General features: G+C 48.0%; 1 long non-coding RNA gene across 1 annotated transcript in view; it reads right to left on the reverse strand.

Moving 5' to 3' along the window:
• LOC137533861 (uncharacterized) overlaps positions 1 to 16,654 on the reverse strand; it is a 307,467-nt gene extending 290,813 nt beyond the window's left edge. The window contains exon 1 of the long non-coding RNA XR_011024239.1: positions 15,063 to 16,654. This is a non-coding gene — a long non-coding RNA (uncharacterized lncRNA). The remainder of the gene's footprint in view (positions 1 to 15,062) is intronic.
• Positions 16,655 to 19,280: the final 2,626 nt, after the last annotated feature.

The raw sequence follows: 19,280 nt of genomic DNA on the forward strand, positions 1-19,280 counted from the left end.
TGGGTTAAATATCAACTTTTCGTGCTGCTGTGCTGGGTGACGCAGTATTGTCGAGTGTGCTAATATTTGTGTTCTTATACATTCTATAGGTCTATAGGATGAGAAGCCGAGAGGTTACAATAAAGTAAAGAGTGCCAGTGGCGGTATCCATGGCTGCACTCTGCTCTGAGTACTGGAGCAGGATACTCTCAGGGTGGAACGCACCGGCTACAAAATGAATTATAGAGCGGGCTGACAATGCAGCTATAACACAGAGATATTTCTGGATCGTGGTAGTCAGCGTGCTAATAATCAGTACTGCGTGACACAGAACAGCCTCTTCCCAATTCATCCGACACCCAGCTTCAAAATGATGATGCTAACGTCAGACTTTTATATATTCATTTTTTTCATATTTATTCATAGTCCGCTATGGATGGGTACACTTATACAGTAGGAAAAAAAACGCTCTACCTCTTATACCGGAGCAGAGGTGCTGGAAGCCAAATTGCATAGGCTGGATCATAAAGAAGATGAAATCCGCATGATAATGGTAGAGCCTATTACCCCCTATCCTTTATTTCCCCTTCAACCATCCCTTTTCCTTATACCCCTAAATAAACACACGGACTACTTGGCTTTGGAATAATTTAGGCCAGAGCAGCCCCACTTTATTTAACCAAATTTAACAATAACCCACAACATCATAAACATTACAAAATTAACCATCTCGGATTATCACAGAGAGCTGGGGTACAGGGGTCCGGAGGTACCGAATGAAAGATACCCAAACAACACACGTGTGACATGCAGCCTTTTACCCCTCCACCACAAAAGGGCATGATCCCTTATGCCCTTGAGGCCCCCAACCGCAAAGCTCTCTGTATCCCGTCTTCAATCCCCAAAGCCCAAAGATCCATTCAGATGTCATTCAGGTGCACACCGTTCCTTCTAAGAAATAGCTCAATGTCCTCCTCCAGCTCCACATGTCTAATAGCCATCCCACCATTCCGCACGAAAAACCTTGCCACTCATGAGAGGCATCTTTATTGCTAAGGCTGCTAAGGCTAAAAAACTGAGATCGCAAAAAATTTTTACACTATCGGCAGAGCTGGATCTTTTATATAAGCGCCACTTCGGGACTACCACTAGAGAGATTTTACATGAGATTAATTTGAAACGAATTGAGCTGAATTCTATTCTGGATAACTCGCATGCTAGAGCATTGAAGTTTTCTAAAGCTAGATTTTTGTTGCGTGGAAATAATCCTTCTACCCAGTTTGCTCGTAAGCTTAATCAATACTATAAGCCCCCACAAGTTTATAAACTGAAAAACTCTAGAGGCATTGAGGAAGTATTACCTCCCAAAGTATTAAAAATATTTGAGGAATATTATCAAAACCTTTTAGGGTCTGAGATATCAGCTAATACCACTGAGCTTAAATCTTGGTTAGATTCCCTTCAGTTACCCACATTGACTTCAGAACAACTACAATTCCTCAATGCTCCAATTTCCTCCACAGAAGTAATAGCAACAATAAAATTCCTTTAAATCTTCCACTGCCCCCGGCCCTGATGGGTTTTCCCCGCTATACTATAAAAAATTTGCTGCCACATTGTCACTCCCTCTGACCTCTATGTTTAACGCTATTCTACAAGGTGAAAAACTCCCTTCGGAAATGCTCCTGGCAAACATGACCCTACTCCCTAAACCAGATGCCGACCACTCTTCCCCTGCCGGTTTTAGACCAATTTCAATCCTGAATAATGATATCAAACTCTTTGCTAAAATTTTGGCATCACGACTAGGTACCCTGGTGGGTGATTTGGTTGCTCCTTCCCAGACTGGTTTTATCCCTGGTAGACAAGGCTCTGATAATGTAAGATTGGCAATATATTACAAGATGCAGAAATTAAGAAATCAAAGTTTCTGATGTTGGGTCTTGATATCAGTAAAGCATTTGATTCCGTGGGTTGGCAATATCTGATCACTGCCCTGGAGAGCTTTGGCCTAACCGGATCCATCATTACAGCAGTTTTAGCTTTGTATGATTCCCCATCCACTGTGATTCGCACCCCTGGGGCAACTTCCACTCCCATTCATCTTAAAAGAGGCACCCGTCAGGGGTGTCCTCTCTCCCCATTGCTGTTCGCCCTCGCCTTAGAGCCTTTGGCGGTGGCGATTAGACAACATCCCAATATCTATGGATATGGTATTGATAATATCAAGCTTTCTTTGTATGCTGACGATGCTCTCCTATTCCTGACTAGACAACTAACCTCTTTACCTAATCTTTTCCAATTATTGGAGTCTTTTGCAAACTTTTCAGGGCTTAAAGTTAATTCGTCCAAATCCACAGCCCTCCCAATCAATCTATATCCGCATACGATTAGATGGTTAAATTCTACTTATAGTTTTAAATGGAGTCATACTAAATTTAAATATTTGGGAATCTTTCTTACACCTCGCTTTGGGGACCTATATGGAGCCAATTTTTCACACACAACTACTCAAATTACACAACTCTTGAAAATTTGGTCTACATATAAGGTGTCATGGCTGGGCAGAAATGTTGCTTGTAAAATGATTATCCTTCCCAAATTATTATATCTGTTTCGTATGCTTCCTATAACTATAACCAAGAAATCTATATCTACTATCCAATCACAAATCAATAGATTTATTTGGGACGGTAAGCCAGCTAGAGTCCGAGCACAGATTCTTTATAGACCCCCCTTGCAAGGAGGAATTGGCTTGCCGAGTCTATGGCATTATTACCTAGCCTCTAAACTTAGTCAATTGTTAGATTGGAACATAGATTCAAAGCCCCCGGCATGGTATCAGCTGGAATCCACCACAGTTTTTCTTTTCCACCTCAACTCACTAGCCGCGATAGTTTCCAAAAAGGATTTGACAGTCCTTGCTGGTAGGAATAGAATTGTATCGTCATTGGCCAAACTATGGATTTCGATAGCTTCTACATATAAACTTATGACTTTTTCCTCCTCCAGGATTTCTATCTTCGGTAATCCTCGGTTTGTTCCTGCCTTTAGGAACCCGCAGGTTTTCTCCTGGTGGAGAGATAAAGATCTCCACACAGCAAACAAATTTTGGATAAGTGATGTTCCGATTACCTTTAACATGCTCAGATTTAGTAGAGACACCCCTATGGAAGAAGCATATCGATTTTGCCAAATTAAACACTATTTCTCTTCAATCTTTTCCTCTTCTCCAGTATATGACCCTACTATGTTTGAATCACTATATTTTGGTTTTTCCCGTAGAAAAGGGTTAATTTCAATACTTTATGCTCTATTACTAGGACGCGATCACGATGATAAAATGTCATATATGAGAGCTTGGGAGCGGGATTTAGGTATCCAATATGACCGCGCTGATTGGTCTTCTGTCTGGACTGCTGTCTCTGGGGTGATTAAATCAAACATGGTAAAAGACACGGCTTACAAAATTTTGTTTCGTTGGTATTATACACCGTCTAAATTACATAAAATTTATCCTTCGGTCCCATCGACCTGTTTTCGGGCCTGTGGCATGGAAGGCACGTTGTTGCATGTTTTTTGGGATTGCCCTGTTGCACAACAGTTCTGGAACGCTTGGAAATCTTTGACTAAAGAGGTGTTTGGCTTTCCGGTGGCCTTAACCGCTCCCCAGGCCCTATTGTATACACAGAATGATGATGTCCCTGGTAAATTTAGGCCATTATACAGATACATGTTATTGGCTGCTCAATGGTCCATTGCTTATAAATGGAAATCCACTGACCTCGATTTAACATTGGTTACCCAACGTCTGGACCTTATGATGATGATGGATCGAGTGTATTATCATAGTACTGAGAACATGACCAGATTTGATCTTATTTGGGAACTTTGGAGGGCTCATAGACAACTTTAGTCGCCCCTGGACATGTGCATATACGGCATTTAACTAGTCATACAAGTTACTTATACTTCAGGACTCCTGTTTTTAGTAGATGTATACTGTGGATATAATGTTAAGTTGAGGTTTTTGTTCTGTTTTCTTTTCATGTGCGGTGCTGGAGAGCAACTTAATTATATTTAGTGATCTTCGAGGAGGACCGATCCCTGGGATCTCAGTCGGAGGTACCCTGTGCCCCATTTCCCAGGTTGAATGGTCCATTTTTATGAGCCAAGCTCCCCGGCCGCATCCTTTTTTTTTTTTTTTTTTTTTTTTTTTTGTATTGTGTTTGTTTTTTGCCTTTTTTTCCTTTTATTTTTAGGTTTTGTTAATTAGATTTTCTTTACAAATCATTTGAATAATTGATGTGCTATTTGATTGGCATCAGAAGTTGTTAAAATTGATAATCTGTTCAATAAAGCCTTTAATACAAAAAAAGAAAAACCTTGCCACTTCCTTATTAACCTTCCTGGCGGTAAGCCCGAGCTGAGCTCGGGTTATGCCGCCGGTAGGCACCGCTCAGGCCCCGCTGGGGCACTTTGCTAGTTGCGTGTGCAATCCGATCGCCGCCGCTACCCACCGATCCGCCGCTATCAGTCGCACCACAACCGCCCCCCCAGACCCCGTGCGCTGCCTGGCCAATCAGTGCCAGGCAGCGCTGAGGGGTGGATCAGAGTCCCCTTTGACGTCACGACGTCGAGGACGTCAGTGACGTCATCCTGCCCGTCGCAATGACTGGGGAAGCCCTCCAGGAGATCCCGTTCATTGAACTGGATCTCCCTCCGGCGATCGGAGGGGCTATCATGTAGCGAGACCTCGTCTCGCTACATGAAAAAAATTTATTTTTTTTTAAACGGCTGTGCTGCCCCCTGGTGGATTTTAATAAACCGCCAGGAGGGTTAGGTTTAATCCTCGCCTTGTTCACCTTTTTTACAGAATTGGCCAACCTCCAATACTCTCGAGCCACCACGTCCGACCAAACTACCACTGTTCCAGGGAACAAGGAACATGAAGCACCAGGACATCAGGAGCTCTATCTAATCTGGCTAATCTATGCAATTCAGGCAGCAGGCTGGGCCATACCATCCCAGGAAAACCCATCCAGTGAATACGTACCTGGGCCCTCGGAAAGCCCAGCTGGCGGCCTTCGGGCCTAACATCGGCCCTCCTGGCACCCCTGCTGACGTAGGAATGCCCCAGAATCCAAACGATGGCCGGAGCACCTGCAACAAGAAACAAGCTGACAGCAACAGATCCCTACCAACAACTCCAACCTACACTAAATGGGGCCTAACATAAGACCTATACCGCATGGAATCCCACCGCCCAATCCTCTTGATAACCCCCTCATCGAAACCCCAACGTGACGCTTCAGTAGCCGCCCCGATACTGAAGGAGTGGGAGGCAAACTCAGCATGTGGAAGGCCGAGGGCAGCCAAACATTTCCGAAATACCGACACAAATTGAAAACGGGACAAGGGAGTCCCGTCCTGGTGCGACAAAAACACAGGGGCTTGAAGAGGGCGAGCCGCCGGGAAAAGAGCGACACTACCATGGGGACACGATGATCCCCCAATCGGGAACAGCGTAATGTCACATCCTTTACCCAGCTGATCTGTTTTAGATCGCTGCAAACAACAACCGAATCGTTCAATGTCACATGCTTAGCAAGAATGCCCCCCACTCCCTGCTTATTAGGAATCACCAACTCCCCCACCCTGAAAGCCCCGAAAAGGGCCAGAACAAATGCGGTTTTAAATAAAACACTTTTGTAGCCTGAAGAACACAAACCCGGCAAAACCCCCAGCAACCTTCCCAGCACCTCAAACGTAACTGGGCGCCTTGCCTCCCTTCTCACTACCCCTTTCCGGTAACCCCTCAGCGCCTGCCGGACCCTAAAATCCTTAGTCATATCCCCAAATCCCCTCACCTTGAACCAAAATGCCATAGCAGGCATTTTCTTCGCTACAGCCGACATCGATGCCCCGTCCACAAAATTCTGACCCAGAAAATACAGCAACAAACACAAACACAATCTATCCTCCTCAGACACACAACCTCCCACCTGCAACACCAAAGCATCCCACTTGTTCCATACCGCCGCGTATGCTGCTGATGTTGACTCCGACAATGATCTCCCGATCATACAGGAAACGGCCCGAAGGGAATCTTCCACACCGTGGATGGGCAAGGAACCCCACGCTCTTCCGCCGTGGGAGCCGCCACCCGGGACCTGTCCCACTGAAAGCGAGAAAGCGCATCAGCAATCACATTGTCAACCCCAGGTACATGCACTGCAAACAAATATGTGTTAAGTCGCAAACACTCTAACACTAATTGCCGCAATAAACGAATCACCGGGAGGGATGACGCAGAGCAATTATTGATCGCAACCACCACCCCCATATTGTCACAATGCACCCTGACCCTCTTATTGGCCAGCTGTTGCCCCCAAATACTCAAAGCCACCACTATTGGGAACAATTCCAACAACACCAGGTTAGAGGTGAACCCAGCCTCAATCCAAGACGCATCCCAATGGGCCGCACACCATTGTCCCTTTAGGAACGCCCCGAAGGATAGCGACCCCGATGCATCAGTAAACAATTCCAACTCTGAATTACTCACCGTATCCTGCATCCAAAAGGCCCTGCAATTGAATTCTGCCAGGAACATTAACCACACCTGAAGATCCGCCCGAAGATCCGCCGTCAACCGAATACGGTGATGCGGGGCCGACACCCCCGCCGTCGCTAAAGACAACCGCCTGCAAAATATACGCCCCATGGGCATAATTCTGCAGGCAAAGTTCAATTTGCCCACTAGCTATTGAACCTCTCTCAACGTCATTTTCCGACTCTGAATCGCAAACAAAATTGACTCCTTCAAGTTATCCACCTTGTCCTGTGGCAGGCTGCATTCCATCAACTCTGTATTGATAGTAATGCCCAAAAACTTCAGCGCCGTGATGGGTCCCTCTGTTTTCTCCTCCGCTAACGGAACCCCAAAACGCTCACAAACGTGCCTCATTATAGCCAACGCGTAAGCGCAATCTGGCGAATCAACCGAACCCATGAACAGGAAGTCATCAAGATAGTCAATGACCGACTATACACCTGACACCTCCTTCACTACCCACGCCAAGAAACTGCTAAACTTTTCAAAAAACGCGCAAGAAATCGAACAACCCATGGGAAGGCATCTATCCACAAAATACTCACCTTTCCAAAAGCAACCAAGCAACCGAAAGCTGGCCGGGTGAACTGGTAACAACCTAAAAGCCGACTCAATATCCGTTTTTGCTAAACGCGCGCCCTGCCCCAAACGCCTAACCCAGCTTAACACCGCATCGAAGGACGTATAAACCAATCATTAACTGAGGAACCCCGAGGAAAAGATAAATGGTAAATGGCGAACCGGAAAGACCCTGGCTCCTTCTTAGGCACCACCCCGAGAGGTGACACGACCAAGCCAACCAGGGGATAAGACTGGAAAGGACCCGCCAACCTCCCTGCTTCTATTTCCTTTGCTAACTTCTTATCCACCACCTCTGGCCGCTCATTAGCAGACTTTAAATTCCTAAATGGGGGGCTAGACTGCAACAAGCAACTACTAGGGATCACGAAACCTTCCTTAAAACCTGAACGTAAACATTCGGCCACCTCCCGCCTAGGAAACCTGCTTAGAAACCCCGCCATCTCTGCCACCCTCACCGGCGTCGTCCCTCTTGTGGCCAGAATCTGCGGGCTTATTCCTCTTCTGCTTGTACCATCTCGCGACAGTGTGAGAGCCTCCGCAATTGGAGCACTCATGCTTAAAACGACAGGATTTCCCGAATCGACACGATCCGTCGTTATATTGCCAGCACACCCCTTTTCCTCTACCGGCCGGCTGGCCACCTGAAGATGACCCGCTGGCCGCCGTCTGAAACGACTGCAGGCTCCTGGATGGAATCATCAGCCGCATCCACAAAGTAATATCCCAGCGGCTGATCACTTTGCAGGCGGAGGGTCCCTAGGGGGGCTCCCTACGCGACGCTGCGCTCTTCCTTGCAGCTCTGGACTGAGCCTGTCTGGCGGCCGCGAAGTCCGTCTCTCAACATCTTGTGGGGCCTGAGCGCTGGTCACCGCATCTACCGCTGGTCCTTCAGGCGCACCAGCCTCTGCTGCCGTGCTCGCCCCCATCGCCGCTAACTGCACCTGGACCCAAGTCGGTCCCCTCGGTGCGGCCTCCGTCCGGATCCTACCCACTAGCTCCTCCAGGCTCTCTATCGCTGCTATCTCGGGCGGGCGCACAGCTTCCAGTCAGCTTCTCACCTCGCTAACTGCAGCTGAATGAACCCGCCCCCCTTCCCTTGCCGCCTTACCCACAACTCTCCCTGCTCCTCTCCGGGCAAACCCTGCCCCCAAAAGCTAACCCTTTCACCACCGGGGGATCGGCTAACCCATCATGCTGGGCCTTCTGCATTCCCTCTGCTCCGCTCCAGGCCCTTACTCACTCGCAGGTTGTAAAGTCCAAAGGGTTTTTTATTCCAGAATCTCAGATACAGCAAAACGGCTTTTTGCTGTATCTGTGATTCTGGAATAAAAAACCCTTTGGACTTTACAATCTGCGAGTGTGCGGATTGCATCTTCTTTATGAGGATGGGTACACTTAGGGCCATTTCACACCGGCTGCATTCCGTTGGGTTTTTGAAAAGGCTTGCAATTTTCCAAACGCAAGTACAGTAAGGTTACAATGGGAATCATGGGAACGCATTCATACTGATTGCATTTCTAATTTTCTAACAAGACAATCGTAGTTCTGCTGCATTTTTCCTGCGTTTCGATTGAGTCCAACATAGTGAAAATCATGTGCAAGGCAGAGGACACACTTGTCTTTCAGTTTCCTGTGTGCGTTCTTCTGCATGTTTTCTGCACACCGGGGGCTTGATTCACTAAGACAAATAGCACGTCTTATCAAAGTTAACATGCCTTATCATAGCATAGCAAACTTATGCCTGCTAATTGGCAATGACAAGAGCTCCACTCATCCTGCCCTGAGCCCCTGCGGGTTCATAGTGCTCGCTATGCTACTCTAATAAGGCGTGCTACCGTTGATAAGGCGTGCTATTTGTCTAAAGGTGGCAAGGTGGCCATACACTGGTCGATTTGCCATCAGATCGACCAACAGATAGATCGCGATCAGATCAGAGAGGGATCGTATGGCTGCCTTCACTGCAAACAGATTGTGAATCTGCCGCTGCTGCCCATCCGCCCCCCCCTGGTCTCCGCTGTCTTCTTCTCCGCGCTGGGCTCAGAGTCCGGCAGGCTTCACTGAACTTCTTGTCCGGGGGAAGTATAAACAGTAGAGGGCGCTCTACTGTTTAAACTTACTGCCGGGACAGGAAGTTCAGTGAGGCCTGCCGGACTCGGAGCCCAGCGCGGAGAAGAAGACAGCGGAGAGAGCGGGGACTCGCGGCGGTGGAGCAGGTAATGTATTGCCGCTGTATTGCGTTGCTCGTCGGGCATTCGAACGCCGCTGTCGATGCACTCCCGACCCGCCGGCGATCGAGCAAAATCTTCCGCACAGACGGATCGACGGGAACGATCGATTTCGGACAGAAATCAATCGTTCTGTCAGCACTTGCGCAACGATTTCACAGCAGATTCGATCACGTTTACCTACTTTTTATATGCCATACGATTATCATATTTGCATTTGTGCATAAGTATTATTATTCATTTAGAAGTTATAGGTTTCTAAAAGTACAGTTTTTTGCTTTGTGAGCTGACTTTGCATTTTATTAATAACTGGTTTTATTCATTGCTGTTTTGCAGGCAGACATGCTTTCAGTGTCTCTCTGTCTCCAGCAGCTCCTGCACAGTCAGAGAATGTGTCACATTCCTCACTTGATACATTTAAGTAAACACAAGATAACATTATCTAAAGTTCGGATGCATCTGCAATTCACTGCACTCAACTTTCAAGCTCTGTGTGTAACCCTTCGAATGCTGGTCTAGTAAAAAAAATGCTGGTTGCATATAATATGCTGTAAATAATGTTTTAGAGCAAAGATGAAATGCAGGGTTATTTCCACTTTAAGAGTAAACTAGCCCATTGAATAACATGAAATTTCAGTTTAAATCCGTTTTTATTTGCAGAAAACACGCAAAAAAACTGTGTGTGTCCCCTGCCTAAAGGCTCATACACACATCAGACCATAGTCTTTTGAAAATGAAAGATCACAGACCAATTTTACCCCCTTCCATGTAGTATGAGAGCCATACTCTACACAGTTTATTCTATGGAGCTGAACTCCCCATCAGACAGAAATCTTTGCAAGATGCTGCACACAAAGATGCTGTAGACATTCAAAAGATCGGTTGCTGCAAAAGATCAGTTCCTGCAAAATGCATTTCATTCATAGTCTATGATATCTGCAGATCTCATACACACCTTGTTTAACAGACATTCATCTGCAGATCAGATCCACCAGGATGGATTTTCAGATCTGCAGATGATTGTCTGATCTGCAGATGAATGTCAGTTAAACAAGGTGTGTATGATGATCTGCAGATCTCTTAAGCCCCATCTACACCATGCCATATTGCAGCGATCCGCCTCTTCCGCGTGCCCGCCGCGTCCCCGCTCGCCGCGCGTGCGCCGCATTCGATTCCCCGCTCGTGCCCACTCGTCCCCACCGGCGCCGCTTATCTCCCGCACGATTCCCTGCCATTGTCCCCTCGCGGGGAGCGAGCAGGGAATCGGCGGTGCGGAGATCCGTCCTGTCGGATCTTATCAATCGAGCTGCATCAGCGGCTCGATTGATAAGGAGCATCGCAGCCGCATCTACTCGTGTAGATGCGGCTTTAGACTATGAATGCAATTTGCAGGAACAGATCTTTTGCAGATACTGATCTTTTGTGTCTGTACAGCATCTGTGTGTGCAGCATCTTTTATCTGATGGGGAGTGCAGCTCCATAGAATAGACTGTGTAGAGTATGGCTCTCATACTACATGGAAGGGGGTAAAATTGGTCTGTGATCTTCCATTTTCAAAAGACTATGGTTTGATGTGTGTATGTGGCCTAAAGCTACGTACACACATGCGACAACGATCGTTTGTTGTCAACGATGAATGAACTTTTAATTGATGAAAGAACGACCTAAGTAAAGTTAGTTTTAAAAGGTGTGTAACGATCAGATCGTTAGAACGAATGTTACATCACGTAAAAGCAACTATTGCGCCTGCGCATAATAATGAAAAGTTCCATGGAGAAATAGTGAAATGCGCATGTCAGGCCTAGTACGAACGACCGTTTCCAATGATGTACTACTTTTGCAAACGATCGTCGTTGGAAAAAATCCGCCAAGCTAGATCGTTCGTTTTTAACGATCTAGCTCGTCTGTCGTTAGACTTAATGGTCGTTGGCTGCTTTTTTTAAACGATCGTCGTTTGAAATGATCGGGGAACGATCGTATCAAATGACTATAGTCGCATGTGTGTACACACCTCAAGACCCGTGAGGGAGTCTTTCAATTAACTTTTCTCACTGGTATTCTACTCAAGTATAGAATGAAGCTAATGTATGTGATTAATATAGTATGGTATCTATTTTAGTTTATTTATTGAGAATGCTGATTTTACAGTCATGAGCGCACTCCGTTCTTTGGGAAAGACTTTTCTTGGGAAATGTTTATATTTGCATATGTTACCCTATTAGCTGAAATTATGTCTTGGGTAACACAGAAAGCACGTCGTTGGTTTGTCACAGCAATCAATATCCAGACTTTTTATCAGCTTGCGAGCTACTTCAGAAATGACAAATTGAAAATGATCTACCATGTAGAATCTACCTAAAGATGCAAGCCACAACAGCACATGCACAGCGGTGGTCCATCAGTGATTACAACAAGCCTAAGGAAATTAGATGCATCTTAGAAAGTCCTCCTCAGGAAGGGCTCAAACCCACTAAGTCTTTGATCGCATCTAAAATTGCAATCGATGAGGTCAGCATTTTGCGAGTGATGTTTTTTGTTGCGACTCCCGGCGCTTACCTTTGTGCTACGATTTTTTGTAAAGCGCTTTTGCAGAGCGATTTGTTTGTTCGCTTCCTGCCGCAAGTTCTTGCTAATGCAATGCTATGGGGGACTTTTATAAAATCAAATCGCTCAAGTGGGATCACGCCCATAGCATTACATTAGCAAGAGCTTTTCAAATCACAACTGCTTAGTAACAGCCTGCTAGTGGATTCCAGGTCTAAGGCCAGTTTAAAGCCTGGAACCCACTACAAAACTCTATCGCTAATCGCAATCGCTAGCGTTTTTAATAAGCCGTTTGTAAGCGATTTCATGAGCGATTGCTGGCAATTTTGGTAGCGTTTTTTTAAAAAGTGTCAGCTTCTTGCCAGCGACTGTGTAGCTATTTTTTTTTTACAGTGTGCAGTAATGTAAAAATGCAACCAAAATCGCTCTGTGTAGGTTTTGAAGAGCGATTACTCCAGCGTTTATATACTTTACATTGCAGAAACGCTAAAAATGCTGTATGTTCTGCGTTCACGATTTTAGTAGTCGCAATTGCTCCAGTGGAATTTGGCCCATTCATTAACACTTGCTGAGCATTTAGGGAAATCGCTAGCGTTTTGAATCGCTCCCTAAACACTCACAAAATCGTTCTAGTGGGTTCCAGCTCTCAGGGCTCAAACCCACTAGAAGCCTTTTCTAAGCGCTAGAGAACGCCACCGCTGCAACTCTGCTTCAGTTGCTGATCTGACATATTCATACAGCACGCGTTTAATCCCATTTCTATGGACAATTTTGTGCAAAAAGGACTTATTGATTGTCATCATTTACACTGTGATGCATTGTTTGCTGTGATTTTCCAGTGTTTCCAGTGCAGCCGTTATATGTGTATATTTTGTACATATCTGCCGATTTGTATCTGTAATCGACTGATTGGTTTGTTACCCTTTACAATATATCTCATTAATTGCAAATCAACTTGCAAGGTGTGCGTGTCTTGTTGTATTTACTGGATGCGATGCCACATCTCACCACAATGCAAAAAAATTACTAACATATGACCCTGACGGGATGATATGGATAGGGACGACCCCCGCACAGTGTCATACTACATGCTGGGCAGGAAGTAAGTCACTGGTATTCCCATCGGTCCACGCATGCGCTCTGTGACGCACCACAGTCCAGTCGATGAAATTCCTCCGTCTCTTACTGACTCCAATGACTTCTGCCGCCTCTGCGTTGAGGAAGTCATGGGGTAAAACGCTGCACATTTTTGCATCGGTTTGGCAGCAACGTGATGTGTGCAAGGGTCATCCACTTGTATTGGCGTTGTGTTACCCTGCGGTTAAACAGGGTAATGCAAAGCAAGTGTAAAAGGAGCCTAAACCAAATAGACAGTGCTTGACCAAATAGAGTCACAATATCATTGTAACAATCTCATGCTCAGTGTCCGCAAAAAACTGTAATCAGTGTATGGCTCCCAGGCTCCCCCTTCACCTCAAATCAAATGGATGCCGGCCAGATACCCCGGAGCGCGACCAACCCCCCCCCCCCCCCCGGTGTGTTTGCTGGCCAGATCTCCCCCTCGCTTACTTCTCCCCCTATGCACTGACTCCCCCCCCCTCCCCCGCAGTGTAGCAAAGCCAGTGGGAGATGCACACATTCACCCCCTGAACGATCCAATCATCTGTCTCCCCTGTAGTTACTCTGTTCCGCACTTCCTGCTTCGTATCTGCTTCCTGTGTGTATCTCTCGCGAGCAAGCGGGTAAATCTGGCCGGAGGTAGCCACGGGTGGGGGGAGCTGGGTGCTGGGGCTGGTTACCTTTGCCCCGGGGCCCCATTGTAGCTAGAACCTGCCCTGATGGCTCCCCATGATAGCGTAGATCCCACAATATAACAGCTTTCAAAAAAAAAAAAAAAGTAACTTTATTAACAAAACAAACAATTCAGATGTCTGTGGGGTTCCGCGGAAATTGGAAAGACTCTTGTTGAAATGCGGAATTCAGTCGGAATCCGCATTTCCAAGCATCCCTAGTTCTAAACAGTGTAAGGCTCCTTTTTCACTTGCAAGCACAATCGCAAATGCGTTCGCGCTTGCAAAAGCTTCTTTTCCCACTCGACACGATTACGACATTCACCGCCAGGAGCAAAACGCAATTGCGGCAATAATCGTGCAGCACTACGATTGTGCTCTGAGAAAAATCGAAACGTGCTAATGGTGATGGTGCACTAGCAATGGGAAAAAAAACGCCAGCGATCCGATTGTTCAAATGGATCGCAGCTAGTGGAAAAGGGCCCTTACTGTGGAGCACCAAGTAACCACTGCGCTCAGCAGTTAAAGTGAACCTGAGACAGTGCACACTGCATTATTTATACTTACCTGAGGCTTCCTCCAGCCCCATGTGCTCCCTTGCCGTCCTTCCACCTGGTCTCTCGCAGTAGCCGCTGGTATTTTTGTCAGCCAGTCTCGTTCTTTTCCGCATGTTCAGCCCAGCTGCGCGTGGCCCTGCTGTGCTCCTGCAGCCGCCCCTGTCGTGTTCTGCCGCCTCCAGCCGCCCCCGTCGTGTTCTGCCGCCTCCAGCCGCCCCCGTCGTGCTCTGCCGCCTCCAGCCGCCCCCCGTCGTGCTCTGCCGCCTCCAGCCGCCCCTGTCGTGCTCTGCCGCCTCCAGCCTCCCCTGTTGTGCTCTGCCGCCTCCCCTGTCGTGCTCCTGCAGCCTCCAGCCGCCCCTGTCATGCTCCTGCAGCCTCCTGCCGCCTGTTGTCCTCTTCAGCATTTGGGGGAAGAGGATAACTGGCCTCGACTGATAGAAATACTGGCGGCTACCACAGGAGAATGGAGGGGCCGGGGAGGGCGGCAAGGGAGCCCACTAACCTCATAGGGACCACATGGATGCTGGAGGAAGCCTCAGGTAAGTATAAATAATGCAGTGTGTACTGTCTCAGGTTCACTTTAATATTAACTCAATAGCCTATGTACACACAGGATAAGAAGAATTTTATCAAATTTATATGCTGAAATAGGAACAACAGTAAATGAATCCACAATGTAAAGTAATAATATCAACAAGGTATTTTAACACAGTCATGAAATAAATGCATATAAATATATTCAGGTATATGTAATCGGATAACAAGGTACCTTCTGATGAGAGCTATAGCAAAGTCCAGACGATGGGGTCCTGGAAGATGGTGATAGAGATGAGGTCCATTGCTAAGTCCACAGAGCAGAGGTTGGAGATCGCAGCGATGGGGAGATCTGGCGATTATGCATTTATTCAGGATCCAGTGTAGGCCTTTACTTTTCCTCATTTGCATAATGCAGTGTTCTCCGCAGTCAACGAAGCCTATCTACACTGGCACAAAGTCCCTACTGATTGGCTAATCTGTCATTGCAACCGGATCTCTACTACATATGGGTCGTCGGATGCCTAACCTCACACTATCCTGTGCTATAAACTGATTCCTAATCTAGAGCAAACTAGATATTCCACACCAGGAATACTGAAAAGGAGTATGATTATTATTATTTAGTAAACCTCTTACGCAGCACTATACAGAGTATATAGCCTTGTCAATAACTGTGCCTCAAAAGGTCTCACAATCTAATCCCTACCATAGTTTTGGTATGTTGGAGGAAACCAGAGTATCCAAAGGAAACCCATACAGACACAGGGAGGACATACAAACTCCATGCAGCTAGTGCCCTTACTGGGAATCAAACTAGGGACCGAGCACTGCAAGGCTAGAGTGCTATCCACTACGCCACTGTAAGATAACAACATTCTTTGCTGGTACAAAAGTATACAGAATTCTATATTCACAAAAGTGATCTCTGATCACCTCCAGTAGCACAGACCCGCTAATACTGAGTACAGTACAAGTAAGTGTATTATGTCGTGGCATAACTAAAGAGCTACATCCCCTATTGCTACGCCACTGATATTATGCTTCAAACACACAGCCTGTTTATACAGCCACAGTGTCACTTGTCTGCCAGCCTGGTGTGTCATACAGCTGCAGTGTCACTTGTGTGCCATACAGCCACAGTGTCACTTGTCTGCCACCCTGGTGTATCATACAGCTGCAGTGTCACTTGTCTGCCAGCCTGGTGTGTCATACAGCTGCGGTGTCACTTGTCTGCCCTGGTGTATCATACAGCCGCAATGTCACTTGTCTGCCAGCCTGGTGTGTCATACAGCCGCAGTGTCACTTGTCTGCCAGCCTGGTGTGTCATACAGCCACAGTGTCACTTGTCTGCCAGCCTGGTGTGTCATACAGCCGCAGTGTCACTTGTCTGCCAGCCTGGTGTGTCATACAGCCGCAGTGTCACTTGTCTGCCAGCCTGGTGGGTCATAAAGCCGCAGTGTCACTTGTCTGCCAGCCTGGTGTGCCATACAGCCCCAGTGTCACTTGTCTGCCAGCCTGGTGTGTCATACAGCCGCAGTATCACTTGTCTGCCAGCCTGGTGTGTCATACAGCCGCAGTATCACTTGTCTGCCAGCCTGGTGTGTCATACAGCCGCAGTATCACTTGTCTGCCAGCCTGGTGTGTCATACAGCCGCAGTATCACTTGTCTGCCAGCCTGGTGAGTCATACAGCCACAGTTTCACTTGTCTGCCAACCTGGTATGGAAGATCTACAGAAATGAAAGTTAATATACCCCAGGATTAGCAGGCCAAGAATCTTCACAGTTCACACAGACTTCCTAGAGCTCTCCTCAGAACAGAAGACTCCGCCCACCAGTCTTGGGTTTGCCAGGAAACCGGGGCAGTCAACATCACACAACTTTATCCAAATCATCCAAAAGACACAAACAGTTCACAGAGGAGTGATTTTAGGGCTCAAGTCCACAGGCTGTTGAACTGTGTGCTCAGCAAGCAATTACCAGGCAGCAGTGAGCAGTTGTAAGAGTTTGAGAGGCTTTTCACTGCCTATAAACTGCTTGTAGAAATGAGGCCTTATAAAGCCTGGATTTTATGTGAAATCTGGTGCCCAGTGCCCTATACTCCTGCTTGAATTGGAATACTGTGTGTAACCAAAGCACAGGTGGAGTCCGGAACTTTAGGACGCAACTCTGCCTGCATTTAGAGTCAGTGCTCTTGCCTAACTACATTGAGCCAAGGTCCTTACCTCAACCAGGGCCCCATTTTAGCTTACTAATATATATATATATATATATATATATATACCTATTTACTTACCTGGGGATTCTTCCAGCCCCCTGAAGTTTTCCTAGTCCCCCATTGTCATCCGTGCATAGCCGTTCGTCCGCTGTCTCCCTCCGTAATTTGTCTGACTGACAATTTTGCCGGCAGCATTCTGTTCATGTGTGGTAACAATTCTTTGCTTCCTGCGCAAGCGCAGAGTGCAATGGAGGACCAGGACGTGCAGCATGTGACACTGCGCATATAGAATTGGAGGGGGACACCGGAGGAATAGCAGAATGCGGGATGCCTGCAAGGGACCAAGAAGACCTCAGGGGGCTGGAAGAAGCCACAGGTGAGTAAATGGGCACGATTTGGCACAATGTTTCACGATTCTTCCCCTGGACCGCGGGTATGCGCGACGTTACATGATGGGCGCAAATGGGAAGTCGAGTGATTGCAGTATTTTGCGCGGAGTAATCGAGAATCTTACAGATTCGATCTGCCGTGACGGTAGTTCCATCGCCTTTTCTCAGCCTAAACACACGGCCAGAGCACCAGAAAGGACAAAGAGAGGAGAGCTGTTTGACAACAAGGTAGGAAATACTGTTATCATGCAGCTGGTGCCATTTATGTCACTCCCTTTGCTACCGCCTTTCTCTGGGTGCCCAGACACCTTACTTTTTAAATTAAAATTTTCAAGAAGGAAGCCCCTTCTGCGCACAAAGGTAGCTCCATCTACGGCTGTGAAAATGCCACCCATGCCAGCAGAGCTCCCTCACCCACCATTGGCAAGCTCGCCCATGACAATTTGGAGTGGAGAGGCAGCTCACTCCCCGAGCAGCCTCACTGCATGTGTAGTGAGAGCCGGGAGGACAGCTCTCCCTGCTGCCGCTAATCTCCCTGGTGGCGTTAAATACTATACCCCCTCATCGCAACTCGAAGGGAGGTGTAATTTGGGGTCCAGTGATTGCCGGAGCCCCAAATTACTCTTACGCGCCCCACACAGCATAACATTATGGGGTGCCTGATTTTGTCCTCACTGACCTATCCCTCCCCCTCCACCCACACTGACCTTTCCCTCCCCTGCACCCATACCGACCTCTCTTTCCCCCAGCACTCTCACTTACCTCTCCCTTTATCAGCACCCTCACTGACCTCCCCCAGCACCCACACTGACCTCTCCCTCCTCCAACACCCTCACTCTCCTCTTCCTCCCTCAGCACCCTCACTGACCTCCCCCAGCACCCACACTGACCTCTCCCTCCTCCAACACCCTCACTGACCTCTCCCTCCCTCAGCACCCTCACTGACCTCCCCCAGCACCCACACTGACCTCTCCCTCCTCCAACACCCTCACTGACATCTTCCTCCCTCAGCACCCTCACTGACCTCCACCTGCAGCCATATTGTCCTCTCCCTCCCCAGCAGCCTCACTGACCTCTCCCTCCTCCAGCACCTTCACTGACCTCTCTATTACCCAGCACCCTCACAGACCTCTCCCTCCACCAGCACCCTCACCGACCTCTCCCTCCCCTGCACCCATACCGACCTCTCCTTCCCCGGCACCCATACCGACCTCTCTTTCCCCCAGCACCCACACTGACCTCTCCCTCCTCCAACACCCTCACTGACCTCTTCCTCAGCACCCTCACTGACCTCCCCCAGCACCCACACTGACCTCTCCCTCCTCCAACACCCTCACTGACCTCTCCCTCCCTCAGCACCCTCACTGACCTCCCCCAGCACCCACACTGACCTCTCCCTCCTCCAACACCCTCACTGACCTCTTCCTCCCTCAGCACCCTCACTGACCTCCACCTGCAGCCATATTGTCCTCTCCCTCCCCAGCAGCCTCACTGACCTCTCCCTCCTCCAGCACCTTCACTGACCTCTCCCTCCCCTGCACCCATACCGACCTCTCTTTCCCCCAGCACTCTCACTTACCTCTCCCTTTACCAGCACCCACACTGACCTCCCCCAGCACCCACACTGACCTCTCCCTCCCCTGCACCTACACCGATCTTTCTATCCTCCAGCACCCTCAGCGACCACTCCCTCCCCCAGCACCCTCACCAACCTCTCCCAGCACCATCACCGACCTCTCCCACTCCCAGTACCGTCACCAACCTCTCCCAGCACCCTTACTGACCTCACCCTCCCCAATCTCTCTCTCCCCCTGAACAATCACTGACCTCACCCTCCCCAGCACC

Source organism: Hyperolius riggenbachi, chromosome 10, assembly GCF_040937935.1.
Source record: "Hyperolius riggenbachi isolate aHypRig1 chromosome 10, aHypRig1.pri, whole genome shotgun sequence".
NCBI classification, from domain to species: Eukaryota; Metazoa; Chordata; class Amphibia; order Anura; family Hyperoliidae; genus Hyperolius; species Hyperolius riggenbachi.